We start from the raw sequence: 5,871 nt of genomic DNA on the forward strand, positions 1-5,871 counted from the left end.
CAGGGCCTCACTACAGGAGTCACGTGGGGATACAGCTTCTTGCTCGGTGGCAACAATGTAGCAGCAACAGAAATATTCTCACGTTGCTATTCACATCGTCGTCGTCGTCGGTTTTGTTTAACGGCATGAAAAAATAAATGAAAATAAAAAAAAAATGGATCTTGGAAGCCGGTTTACTGACGCCAGTTATAAAGTATTTTCATGTAGGTGGCGGCAGAACACCACTATTGTGCATTATTGTGTAATTTCATAATACAAAATAAACATAAAGAATTCAGTGTAGACGCAAAACACACTGTATGTCATGATTTCCTTTCAAGTTGATTTATTTACATCAGAAACATATAAATAGTTTATAAATTCATTTTAATTTCAAATATTTTGCAACAATATTTTTTAGCCATCATTAATACTATGGCTTAAAAGTTAATTTTGCAACCACAACACAAAGCAAGTTGATTTCTTTCAGTCATGATTCATATTGAATGAAAGTAGACAGGGAAATCCAGAATTTAGCTTTTTGGCTCAGCTCTTTTTTCTTTTAAATTACTGATCAATGTTAACGTCTGCAAAAAAAGAAAAAGAAAAGTTGAGGTTCCAATCCGTCCATTTATCTCCTGCTCCATTTGAGTGAGACATAAAGCAATTTAAACTTCCCTATTTGAGGTAAACACTGACCTGACAATCCAGAAAACAGATATTCTCCTCTCCATAGAGAGGGCCGTAGGTCTAGGGTCAGAAAAAGGGCCATTTTACATCTCTGCAGACCCCACACATCCTGGAAACAAACGGTTTAGACTTTTGCCTTCAGGTCGGCACCACAGAGCGCCTTTTGTAAAAACTAAAAAAAAACACTGCTGTTGCCTTACTTGGCAAATTCTGCTCTGTGCTCCTCCATCAACGAGACATTTTGGTCCTCCAGCTCACTGTCACATCCACACTGCTGTGTGCAGAAGCATGTGTGCCTGGGGTTTTGTTTTCTCTCTCTCTCTGCAGGTGTGCGTAGTTCCAGCCGCACCTCCCAATCTCATCCGCCACAGTGAAACTTACCTCTGTGATCCCTACTAATGTTCTGCAAATGAAAGCATATTAACCCAGCACTTCGCCTCTATAGTGCACACATTGGACCGCTGCCTGCATCCATCTTCAAACCATTAAATAAACCAGATTCTAACTTCACTCTGGTGTCCATAATTGTCTTTGATCCAGCATCTCAGTTTTTCTGCAAACATGACAGTCACTGGATAGTTTCTCTTTTTCAGAACAAAGAAAAGAGGATTTTTGTCCATGAAAATCCCAGTGTGTCAATAATGTCTGACCTACTATAAGCATCGTGGTAAGAAGTGACCAGCGAGCTAACAGAGAATCTGGCACCAACAACCATAATTTATATATCTACCCTCTCTTCCCCGGTGTTGGGTGTGACTAACAAGAATGTGTATGAGAGCATAGATGACTGAAAAATATTACGGGGAGGCTCTGAAAATAAAATCCGATTATCAATAGAATAACCTTCAACTTATGTACATGTTTTTAAATCTGGTATTTAACACAATAATTCAGAACTGTCAAGTTGAATGAATCTTCTATCAGAAGTGGAACTTTGTTTAATAAAAGTTGAGATACGAACTGCCTATTTATAATTTTCACTTATCCAACGCAACTGCTTTGTGGGATGAAATACTCTTTACAGAGCATGACACAAATAAGCCGCTGCTCGCTTCTACCTATCAGTTCAACAGCAACGTGTACGCTGTTTGTACATGTGTTGTCGTGGCCGAGTGGTTAAGGCGATGGACTAGAAATCCATTGGGGTCTCCCCGCGCAGGTTCGAATCCTGCCGACAACGATTCTTTTTCTGTTTGGTTTTTGAAAGAAAACTTCATGCTACTGTTATATTACGATTTGACATAATAAGCATATTTTACTTCACGCGCTATTTTTTGCGGATTAATTTCCGTGTTCGAGAGAATGAACCTCTTCGGTTGCGGAATATGCCGTCCCTTTGTAACAAAATACACGAGGAAATAGCGCCTCCACTATGAAGCGCCTTCAAAATGCAAAGCAGGAAAGTTTTAAGGCCAGAGCGTAAAACAAAACCCTAACAAATCCTACAAAGTCCTAACAGAATCTAAGGAATTTCTAACTCATGTTCCGAAAATTCCTAACAAGTCCTAACAGTTTACGTCAGGATACGTAAGACGGTCATGTGACTCAACAGGAAACAGGAACAAAAATGGTATTATGTGCTAATATATGCTATTATGTGCCACTTCGGAAATCGGCAACAATCGGCTGGCACCAGCACCGATTATCCTCCATATCTAATCTTTGTGCAAAGTCAATACAGACTCACCTTACATCAACACTGGCAGTTCTACAGTAAATGAAGAAATATATTCACTTGGTGGAAAGCAATAAAATAGCAACACTATTGTAAAAATAAATAAATAATCATGAAATTTTAAATTAAAGAATTATATCCGTTATATCTTAAATTTAACCAAACAGAAAGCAATCAACGCTTACATGCGTAATAATAAAAATAAAAAATGCAGTTATGCAGAAAAGCCAGAAGGTGGCAGTAGTATACTAAAAAAAAAAAAATCACTGAACAGAGATGAAGAGATATTCAGTGTATCTTGGATGAGGAAACTCTAATTTCAGAAATTATTATAGAAGTTCTCAAATTTGTATGTGGCTTTAAAACAAAAAAACAAACAAAAAAAAAACAGGAAGTGACTTGTATTGAGTCTTCAATTTTATTTGACTAAGTACTTTAAATGGCTTTCACCCCCTGACTGTAAAGCTTATTTGGGATATTTAGCACGCGCAAAAACACCCCCGACATGGCTACAATGAATCCAATGTTTGCAGTACACACGTAATTTGCATAAAGATTGATTTAATAAGATCAAGAACCATATGCTGCAGTGTTTTGACTGGTTAAGCCGGAAAATGCGTGTCCTAAATGGAGCTTTTGTACTGAGTACAGCAGGCCCCATGTCAGTCCAAACACAGTCAGACGTGTCGTGATGTAAGAGGCGAAGTTCATCACCTGGACCTGTGGGACTGATGGGGAGTGGCGTGGAAAGTCTCAACCTTTGCGTGCCAGATAAATGCATGCACTCATGCAGCTCAAGCAAGTGATCTGATAACTTCAAACACCTCCACCTCTACAGAGATGTCTGTTGTTTGCATGGATTTGTGATTGCGGGGTTTAAGTTCATCCCCCTGTGGCTGGCACACTTGCAGTCTACCCCTGTGTTATAATTGACAGCAGTGTGGCAAGAAACAGACTGGGGAGTGTTTAACCAAGCAAATTTTAACATCCTCTTGTGGGAATTTTTGTGTTTCTTCCATGCTAATTTATTTATTTTTTTCAGTGTTCCATCATTTGCGTTGGGTCATGACTCATAGCCTCCCTTCTTTTTCCTGATGGTTGGCGCTAATCTGACGCTGGGAATGGGAGAACCATCCTCCTCCAAGAGGATCAGGGTGTGCTGACAGCTACAGTTGTGCTTCTGGTTCAACATGAGAGCAGTCGTTGTTCTGCAGCAAATTTGTTCTTTGGTGGCATTATGATGACCCTTAAAGGTGATTTAAAAAAAAAAGTCATTTTAATCATAAATCAACAAAGTTTATCTCTTTCGACATTACTTACAAATGAAAATCTGACAAGTGTGGCGTACTTTTGAGTTTAGATCCTTAGAGTCAATGCTGTGTCAAGCTAACTTTCGCGACAAGTCCTTTGGGTTATGTTTCTGAACCTCCGATGTCAAATCCTTTGCAGTCCAGAGCGTTTCCCTTCTATTGGCCTATTTTTAGCTTGAACCACCTCCCCTATCCTGAAAAAGCACCTCCACGGTATGATGTTGTCACCATGTTTCCCAGTGGGAACACAGTGTGGTCGAGGTGTTTTGCATGTGGGTCAAACAGTTCCGTCATGGTGTCATATGACCAGGACTTCTTGTGACTTTCTTTCCACCTCTGTTGCATAAAAGTTAGATTTGTGGGGATTAACAGTTGTGTGGTTGACAAATTCTTCCACCTGAGCTGAGTATCTCTGCAGCTCTCTTGCAGACTTACCGTGGGTCCCTCTGCTGCTCGGATTAATGCCTGGAATTTCTCCATCGTTGGACTGCCACGATTGCAGATAATGAATTGAGCAGTCCTCTTGGAGATGTTTCAAGTTTGGGAAATAGTTCTTAATCCAGGAAGCTCCATCTCTTTTTCAAGTGGCCTTGGCCATCACCTAACCACAAGGGCTCCTTGGTATTGATGATGGTATTTGTTCTCAAAGGCTCCGTTCACACAGAAGGCACACAAGACTTGAGTTCGACTTTCTGACGTCAGTCTGAACGGCCCAACTTTGACCTTTTCACCTCCGAAAAATCTGACCTGTTCCACTTCCACACGTGGAACTAAATCGGATATGTATCAGTTGTCAAAGAGCGTGTAGTCTGAACGGCTATGTCGCATTTAATCCGACTTTTATGACACCCATCGTAATTCTGGACTAGAATAAGTCAGATCAAGTAAATCAGGACGTAAACAATGTCTGAAAATTACAATTATGAAAAAAGTCTGCATCACTGAAGCGCACTCTTGGTTCCGACTGCACGACTAGACAGACTTGCCCACAGAAGTTGCAGTCAATGCTCCACAAAAGGCCGTTGCCAGTAGTCATTCTTTTTATTAGCTTCCTTCTCGTTATGATCTTGTGACAACACTGTCAGCTCTGAATAACTATAAAATCAATCCTCGTATGGTTGAATCCATCTCAACTTTCGTAAACGGTGCGCTGCTGTGTGACGTCTTACATTCCTCCTGTGGGCAATGCGGGCTGCAAGCCATTCGAACACTGCGTCTGATTGTGGTCGCATCATTCAGTAGTTGAAAAACAAAAACAAAGAAACAAACAAAAAAAGGAATTGAGCATTAAGACCTGCTGTATAAATTTACCCTCGGAATCCTTCAAAGAATACCGTAGCTTGTACTGTTATTGGATTAAAACGCAAAGACTGCTTATACTAATTTTGCAATTGAACGGAACGGAAATTACTTTAGGTGCCTCAGACCGAAAGGGGGCTGAAAACAAACCCATGCTGCATTTTCAACGGTTTATTTGTGAAGCACTGTTTAGAAAATCATGTCTTTTTGTTTTTTTTTCCCTTCTTCACATTTGGACGTTGCTTTGTGTTGATTCCTACACAAAATCCCAGTAGATGACACTGAAGTGTGTTGAAGCGTGGGTGTTTTTGTGAAACATTTAAAGGCATAGATTTCACAATAATAATAAGGCTTCATTTCTAGTTCAAGGTATATATATATATATATATATATATATATATAAAATCCCATATGGAAACCACTGTGTGGTTTTGAAAAAACAGACAAACAAACAAACAAAACTCAGATAACCGTGGCACAAACGTGCACTGGTTCACGTAGTGATAATAATCTTCTAAACTCTGGAACTTGCAAATCCTCAAATCATCTTAACGTGTCACGACTGAATGGAGGGCAGGGAGTTTTAAAGCCTTGCTCTCCACTTCTACAGCAGGCACCATATGGCAGCTTCGTCAGACTTCAGAGGCAAAACCCCCTCCACCCCCTTTCCCCCCGGGGCAGAAATGCTACTTTGGTAAAGGCATCAGGCCGCGGTGTGAATGACTTCGTCCATTTGATTGTCAAAGACATGAACAGATGCACTCTGGCGGCGCGGCGTTATTTCAGACCCACAATTTCAGTCGAGAGGCCTACAAAGAAAGAGCACAGCGGCACTGACGCAAACAGAGCCTGATCTCTCGAGTGCCGATTCTGAAGAAAAGAAAATTTGTGACGCATACGGCGCGTCAGACGGGTGGT

At 40.5% G+C, this 5,871-nt stretch overlaps 1 non-coding gene across 1 annotated transcript; it reads left to right on the forward strand.

The window, feature by feature from the left end:
• Window positions 1-1,767: 1,767 nt before the first annotated feature.
• On the forward strand, window positions 1,768-1,849 carry trnas-aga (transfer RNA serine (anticodon AGA)). The gene has a single exon. It is a non-coding gene; the product is annotated as a tRNA-Ser (tRNA).
• Window positions 1,850-5,871: the final 4,022 nt, after the last annotated feature.

This window comes from Xiphophorus hellerii, chromosome 16, assembly GCF_003331165.1.
Source record: "Xiphophorus hellerii strain 12219 chromosome 16, Xiphophorus_hellerii-4.1, whole genome shotgun sequence".
NCBI classification, from domain to species: Eukaryota; Metazoa; Chordata; class Actinopteri; order Cyprinodontiformes; family Poeciliidae; genus Xiphophorus; species Xiphophorus hellerii.